We start from the raw sequence: 9079 nt of genomic DNA, 5'->3' as shown, positions 1-9079 counted from the left end.
ATTGCCTGCCTAGACCTTTAAGTGATTTAAGAAGCTGACATCCAAATGTACATTGATATAAGACATTGATATACTGTAAGACATTGATATAAGACATTAAGAATACGTATTAATAGTGATATTTCAAATGTATAAAATATATTCTGTCACGTTTCGTGAAGCACCAGCTGGAGTGTAACGGAGGCTGGGTGCTTTAATATAAGGTTGTTGCATCAACGACAGAAGGGAGTGAAGCAATGAGATAAAATAAATCTGGTTTAATAAAGATACTGCGATACAAGTTGGTAATGGTGGCACAAATAGTATACTGTAGATTATGCAATGATAAAAGTCAATAGTACAATACTTTATTGTAGAATATGATGATGCTTGGCAGTTGGAAAGAATATTGGTGGATTGGTTGAAGAATTGAAGAATTGGCTAAAGGATTGGATGTTTGGTTGAAGGATTGAAAGGTTGGTTGAAGGATTGGATGATTGGTTGAAGGATTGGAATATTGGTTGAAGGATTGGATGATTGGCTGAAGGATTGGAAGATTGGTTGAAGGATTGGATGATTGGTTGAAGGATTGGAAGATTGATTGAAGGATTGGAAGATTGGTTGAGGATTGGAAGATTGGTTGAAGGATTGGAAGATTGGTTGAAGATTGGATAAAGAATTAATGAAGAAGTATGTTATCCTTGCTGGATTGGATCGTAGCTGCAATCAGGAGTGATAATAACCGTCAGGAAGGAGAATAAAGATAATACCCCTTTGGGGGGGCTAACCTTATCCAGTCCACATTGGCGGCAGCAGGTTCCGTGGTGCACAAGGAGAGCAGTGAGATGATCAGCAGGAGTAGAACACTTCACCGGAGGCACAGGATAGTAGTGAGTACTACAGAGCCAGGAGAGATCAATGATGCTTAGGCATAAACATCATTGTACTGACTGGCGGTCTTACCCAGCCAGTAAGTACTTAAGGAGTGAGCTGCGTGGCTATTGGTTAGCCTATTGACAGGAGAGGCGGAGCCGCACAGTACAGGCTGAGGAATCCAGAAAGATGGCGGCCGCCAGTGGAGGCAACAGAATCCAGCCGGCAGTAAGCGTGCGCAGCTGCGCAGTTGCCGGCGTTCAGTCAGAGACCTAACCAGGCACAAACACACATGGCGGTTCATGTCTCATGCCACTCATGCCCTGCATGGCACCGGAGCACACAGTACCACTGTCCCCACGCGGTGACAGTGCGGGAACATGTACCCCACCAAGACCAGGAACAAGAGCAGAGGTGAGCGCCAGAGTGTCAGACATGCTGATAGAGGACCTAGGGCTGGGCACAGCACAGGGGACTTGGGTGACAGCCATGGTGGATGTGACATATTCCCTCCTACAGATGGGGCAGGTCCCATCCTTTCCGTTCTGGCGCTCCGATATTCTTCTTGCGCCGGCGTCCGCCAAGGGGCGTGGGTTCACGCCATGCAATACAATCCGCCACCACTGGGTGGCTAATGCTCCATCAAGCTAGAGTCGGAGTGCTATACTGCAATGTGCCAATGGAAACCCGCCATTCGCCGTACGGAGCGCGCTTGCAGTATGAGACGCTCGTGCGTGATGAGCTGCTCATAGGAAATGAGACGTGAAACTGTGAATTTACTGTACTGTACATGCTTGTCTTAAAAACATGACAGGTACTGTACAGCACAGCAATGTACTGTACTACAGTATACAGTAGCAGCTGAATGACCACTGATAAAAACTGTACAGTACTTCTGTAGCTTCACGGCGCCACTATGGCGCCGTGCGTCTGAGTCCCCTTGCGGGGCTCGGTGGCTCGCTACGCTCGCCACGCTATTTAAAATCAACTCCATGCCATCATGTGAGCCTTTGGGAACCAAGCGTGCACCCCACCAGAGTTTTTCTTCTTTTTTGTATATATATCAATTCAGTCATACAGATGGAGTGCCTCTCTTCCAGCGCCGGGGATCGCCAGAATGTCCCCTCTGGCGATCGCCGGCGGAGAGGCGTTCCATCTGACTGGGATGCACGCGTGTCCCAGTTTCAGGACGGCGGCGCAGCGGGTCCCTGCCCGTCTCCGCTTCAACAAGACGGGCAGGGATAGGGGGTTCGGTGCGGCGAGGGGCACCATCAGCGGTGTCGGGGGAGGCGGTGGGGACCCGGGGGGAGCTCCGTAGCCACAATTAAGGTTATTTCATAGCCCCCATAGTGAATAGTGACATAGATTTTCTCCAAGAGGTCAGTTATGATCCCAAGACCATCACTATATAAAAACTTGTCCCTATTGCCCAGTGCGGATGCCCACCCTTCCTTCTATCTTCTAGAACAGGGCTGGGCAACACCGGCCCTCCAGATGTTAATGAACTACACATCCCAGGATGCTTTGCATTAGTTTTGCTATCTGGCCATGCTGAAACTGGTGCAAGGCATGCTGGGATGTGTAGTTCATCAACATCTGGAGGTCCGGTGTTGCCCAGCCCTGTTCTAGAAGGTGCTAAATAAATAAGATGTCAAATCTAAATGGTTTCTATGGGCGACATCCTATCTTCAATAGAACTCTCATCGAAGCGGCTTCCGATGATCTGATCACCATCCACCATCCCCCGCCGGCCTGCACCACCTCCGCCCCATCCACCAGAGTGGGGCGTGCAGGCATGAGACACTCGCGCACCCCATTCTCGCCAATGGGTGTGCAAGCGCGTGGGACATGCGCACGCATCCCCGTCCACCACTCACGCCCCACACTAGCATCCGTCAGTGCCGGACAGAACTATGGATATATCGCGCTGGCGGGCTGGCTGAGGCTGGCTACAGCTTGGGCAGACTCTACAGGCAGGGGTGGATCGGGATAGAAAACCAGCCCTGGAAATTTCTGGAAGCAGCCCTTATGGAGGCGGGGTCTGTTTAGGGGGTGGGATCTGTAAAAGAGACGGGATCCCACATAGAGCCTGATTCTGAGTTGGGCACCGTTGCAGCGGTCCATGTGTCTCTTCCTGCAGTTGTGCCTTTGACGTTATGCTAATTCCACTACAGAGGCTTCCCTGGTGTCATGGGTGCATTGGGAATTAAAAATATCCCTTGAAAAATTTCCAAAAAATTGCTTCTTGCATGGCCACATCACTATCCTGCCACCCTTTACCCTCTTACACACCCACCAGTGGCGGAACTCCCGGAGGCAATGAAGTAATCTGCCGCCGGGCGTCAGGCTTAAAGGGGCACTGGCTCCATTGCCTCCGGTGTTGCGCTTAGTGCCACTGCCGCATTTATCTTATTCAGCGGCGCGGCTATGTAATGCAGCAGGGCGGGCGCAGGCAGGCGCCCCCCGTATCCTTGTGAGCAGTGGTGCGGGCGGGCGCATCCCCCCACCCATCCTTTTAAGCGCCGCTTACTAAGTGGTGGTGCGGGCGATCATCCCCCCTCCCTGTAGCCAGTGCGGCCGGGCACCCCCCTCCCCGTAGCCATGTGCGCAGCGTAAGCGGTGGTGCGGGCGGACATCCCCCCTCCCCGTAGCATGTGCGCAGCGTGCCATTCCTCCCTGTCACCTGGCCTGAGCAAGCCAGCCAGTGATGAGCCGGGAGTCGGGCAGAAGACAGTTCACTCCACACAGCCAGCCAGTGTGCGAGTGTGACTGTCACGAAGCAGGCAGACGGCAGCTGTCATCTAAAAGCCGGGAACTGGGTGGGAGACGCTGCAGCAGCAACCTTTGAGGGTAAGTCTATGAAGCCCCTCTCTCCCTGACATATTCTCTCTTTCTCTCCCTCTCTCTCTCTCTTTTTCTCCCCCTCTCTCTCTTTTTCTCCCCCTCTCTCTCTTTCTCTCTCTCTCTCTCCCTCCCTAAGGGGGGCACCTTTTTATCTTGCCTCCGGGCAATGTACACAAACTTACGCCACTGACACCCACACTAGCGTAGAGGACAGGGGGCATGAACTATGCTGGCCACTGTGGTGGCATGGCCCCAGTGCCTATTCCTTGCTGCTCTGCAGGGGGGATTCCCAACTGCCTCTCCCACTGCGGGACACTGCCAGCCGCAACCGGGACGTGGCAGAAATACAGTACAGTATGTGGATTATTTATTCAGGCGATTTGCAGGTTACTCTGTTTCTTCTCAAATCAAAACTGAGAATCACAATGACCTCCGTCTCCAGCCTCTCGCTAAGCCATTAGAGTATATATATGATTCTCAACTTTTATATACACATTAGGTTTAAGTTTTATATATGTTATTCAGTTCTATCACTGACCCTTTAAGACAGGGCTGGGCAACACCGGCCCTCCAGATGTTGATAAACTACACATCCCAGGATGCTTTGCATTAGTTTTGCTATGTGGCCATGCTGAAACTGATGCAAGGCTTGCTGGGATGTGTAGTTCATCAACATCTGGAGGGCCGGTGTTGCCCAGCCCTGCTTTAAGATGTATTTTCCTTAACATGCTTTCAGCAGAACAGATTTTAATTTCAGCATAAGATGGAAAAGTTTGAGGTGATTTCAAGAGATGTTACCAAGGTCAGAAGATATCGCACCTGCGACATGAAGATAGCGTTTTGGAATGTTTTGAGAATCAGAGGAGGAGGCAAAGTTACTGATTGCTTATTAATATTGATCCAATTATTTCTATTATATACAAACTTTTGTTTTGATACTCATTAAAAAGTATCAATTTATTGCTTTAGCTTAAAACTTCAAAATAAATATTTAATGAGCACTGACGTGGATTGTATTCCACATTTTGGGTATAACTATAAGCACCCTGAGAATAAACTTCAGATCAGAAAGGTCTGCTGAGATACTGGGCCTTATTCTAGTTCACTCTTTCTGACAAAATCCTTCTTAGATGGACAAAACCATGTGCACTGCAGGTGGGGCAGATGTAAAATGTGCAGAGAGAATTAGATTTGGGTGCGTTATTTTGTTTCTGTGCAGGGAAAATACTGACTGTGTTATTTTTACACTGCAATATAGATCTCACTTTGAAGTAAAACCCCCACCCAAATCTAATTCTCTCAGCACAAGTAACATCTGCCCCACCTGCAGTGCACATGGTTTTGTCCATCTAAGAAGGATTTTATCAGAAAGAGTGAACTAGAATAAGTCCCACTCTGTGTGCGTTACCTCTTCATTTCTGGTCTCCAGCCGGCTGTCAATCATGGAACCTCTGACTGGACATTGAAGGTAGTTGTCAGACCCTGTGTCATCTCTCAGGGACCCTGACGCCACTTTTACTTTTTTTTTTTAATAATCCATTCAGATGAAATGTCTGAGGAATGTTATTTATTATTTCGTAAAGGAATCACAAATATATGCCAGAATTGATTAGATGACGAAATAAGCAATACCATGTAACATGTTGTAATGTTGAAATATTGCCATATTGTGCGACGTTGAGATATAACAATATTGTGAAGTTGAGATATTGCGCGATGTTGGTAAAACTGCAGATATAACAAGAAGTTTGTGTAGGTGCATCACACGTATAATAAATAAACCATAGACTAAAATGTACTAAACATTTATTCAATAAATCAAAATGACGGCTTCTGAAATGTACTTTGAGCTGTGATAGTTTTTACTTTCACTTTGAGCTGTGACAGTTTTTAGACCACAAACTCTCCACCTGACCCCCAGTCCTTATCTGCTCCTACCTCCGGGTGCGGAGGCGGGCAGCTTACATCACCGGAAGTCAGCTGCCCACCCACTTCCCTCAGAATGTGCACGCAGATCTAGGGTTACTCTGAGCAACCACGGTCGGCGACCATCGAATGATGTGGGTGTTCCCCCACAGGCTGCAAATGGATGTTTATGTAAAACCACCATTCGCAAGACGGGATCTGGTTGACTCGCAAAGATGCGAATTCGCATTCGAGCGAATCTAGCAGAATAACCTCCCTTAGCCAGCAAGCATGGCCACATCACTAGCCTGCCACCCTTTACCCTCTTACACACCCACACTAGCCTAGAGGCCAGGGGGCATGAACTATGCTGGCCACTGTGGTGGCATGGCCCCAGTGCCTATTCCTTGCTGCTCTGCAGGGGGGATTCCCAAATGCCTCTCCCACTGCGGGACACTGCCAGCCCCAACCGGGACGTGGCAGAAATACAGTACAGTATGTGGAGTATTTATTCAGGAGATTTGCAGGTTACTCCGTTTCTTCTCAAATCAAAACTGAGAACCACAATGACCTCCGTCTCCAGCCTCTCGCTAAGCCATTAGAGTATAGATATGATTCTCAACTTTTATATACATATTAGGTTTAAGTTTTATATATGTTATTCAGTTCTATCACTGACCCTTTAAGATGTATTTCCTTAACATGCTTTCAGCAGAACAGATTTTAAAAGATGGAAAAGTTTGAGGTGATTTCAAGAGATGTTACCAAGGTCAGAAGATATCGCACCTGCGACATGAAGACAGCGTTTTGGAATGTTTTGAGAATCAGAAGGAGGAGGCAAAGTTACTGCTTGCTTATCAACATTGATCCAATTATTTCTATTATATACAAACTTTTGTTTTGATACTGTTTTAAAAAGTATAAATTTATTGCTTTAGCTTAAAACTTCAAAATAAATATTTAATGAGTACTGACGTGGATTGCGTTCCACATTTTGGGTTTAACTATAAGCACCTTGAGAATAAACTTCAGATCAGAAAGGTCTGCTGAGATACTGGGCCTTATTCTAGTTCACTCTTTCTGACAAAATCCTTCTTAGATGGACAAAACCATGTGCACTGCAGGTGGGGCAGATGTAAAATGTGCAGAGAGAGAATTAGATTTGGGTGCGTTATTTTGTTTCTGTGCAGGGAAAATACTGACTGCGTTATTTTTACACTGCAATATAGATCTCACTTTGAAGTAAAACCCCACCCAAATCTAATTCTCTCAGCACAAGTAACATCTGCCCCACCTGCAGTGCACATGGGTTTGTCCATCTAAGAAGGATTTTATCAGAAAGAGTGAACTAGAATAAGGCCCACTCTGTGTGCGTTACCTCTTCATTTCTGGTCTCCAGTCGGCTGTCAATCATGGAACCTCTGACTGGACATTGAAGGTGGTTGTCAGACCCTGTGTCATCTCTCAGGGACCCTGACGCCACTTTTACTTTTTTTTTTTAATAATCCATTCAGATGCAATGTCTGAGGAATGTTATTTATTATTTCGCAAAGGAATCACGAATATATGCCAGAATTGATTAGATGACGTAATAAGCAGTACCATGTAATATGTTGTAATGTTGAAATATTGCCATATTGTACGACGTTGAGATATAACAATATTGTGAAGTTGAGATATTGCGCGATGTTGGTAAAACTGCAGATATAACAAGAAGTTTGTGTAGGTGCATCCCATGTACGATAAATAAACCATAGACTAAAATGTACTAAACATTTATTCAATAAATCAAAATGCTTCTGAAATGCACTTTGAGCTGTGATAGTTTTTACTTTCACTTTGAGCTGTGACCGTTTTTAGACCACAAACTCTCCAACTGACACCCAGTCCTTATCTGCTCCTACCTCCCGGTGCGGAGGCAGCAGCTGACATCACCGAGTGTCAGCTGCCCACCCACTTCCCTCAGAATGTGCACGCAGATCTAAGGTTACTCTGAGCAACCACGGTCGGCGACCATCGAATGATGTGGGTGTTCCCCCACAGGCTGCAAATGGATGTTTATGTAAAACCACCATTCGCAAGACGGGATCTGGTTGACTCGCAAAGATGTGAATTAATCAGAATAACCTCCCATTTCCAGCAAGTTTGAAACAAATCAGTGTCCGTGCAAAAATTGCTTTCACTTTCTGTTATGACATCTTTTAAGGAGTCATTTGGAGAGGCCTCTAGTGGTCAGTGGCGGTACATCACATCATAGAGGTGAGGAGTATTTACACTTATTTTATACATATATAGATAGTAAAATATGAGTCTAAATGTAATGCAGCAGGTAATACACAGACATTGATATGGATGGCATGCAATGTACAAATGGGTCTTATTCTGGCAGGGATTTGTGCTTGTATCTTGCGTTTGTGCACTTGCTCAGGGTGGTCTCGTTTCATGCCCCGGGAGTAGTCTGCCGTCATAGTCTTGTCCTGTCTCCACAGATAACGCTGTCCAATCATCTAGGTTTCTAAGGAAGCGCTCTCCCTGTTCATCACTCATAGCTCCAAGGTTCTCGGGAAATGGAAGATGATTTGACTTTACTGCATTTAAATAAGGGAAATGGAGTGAATGCAAATCACAAGGGGGCTTATCGGCACAACTCCAAAGTTACAAATTGTATGACAAATATAGCGTGTACAGGAAACTGATTTCATATATATAGCATGTACAGGAAGATGATTTCATATATATAGCGTGTACAGGAAACTGATTTCATATATATAGTGTGTACAGGAAATCTGATTTCATATATATAACGTGTACAGGAAAACTAATTTCATATATATAGCGTGTACAGGAAAACTGATTTCATATATATAGCGTGTACAGGAAAACTGATTTCATATATATAGCGTGTACAGGAAACTGATTTCATATATATAGTGTGTACAGGAAATCTGATTTCATATATATAGCGTGTACAGGAAAACTAATTTCATATATATAGCGTGTACAGGAAACTGATTTCATATATATAGCATGTACAGGAAACTGATTTCATATGTGTAGCATGTACAGGAAACTAATTTATATGTATAGAGTGTACAGAAAAACTGATTTCATATGTATAGCGTGTACAGGAAAACTGATTTCATATGTATAGCGTGTACAGGAAAACTGATTTCATATATATAGCGTGTACAGGAAAACTGATTTTATCTAAATAGCGTGTACAGGAAAACTGATTTCATATATATAGCGTGTACAGGAAACTCATTTCATATGTATAGCATGTACAGCATTAACTCATTTTATATGTATAGCGTGTATAGGAAAACTGATTTCATATGTATAGCGTGTACAGGAAACTGATTTCATATGTATAGCGTGTACAGGAAAACTGATTTCATATGTATAGCGTGTACAGGAAAACTGATTTCATATGTATAGCGTGTACAGGAAAACTGATTTCATATATATAGCGTGTACA

Source organism: Crinia signifera, chromosome 4 (genome assembly GCF_055691185.1).
Source record: "Crinia signifera chromosome 4, ASM5569118v1, whole genome shotgun sequence".
NCBI classification, from domain to species: Eukaryota; Metazoa; Chordata; class Amphibia; order Anura; family Myobatrachidae; genus Crinia; species Crinia signifera.
This window is presented reverse-complemented; position numbering follows the sequence as displayed.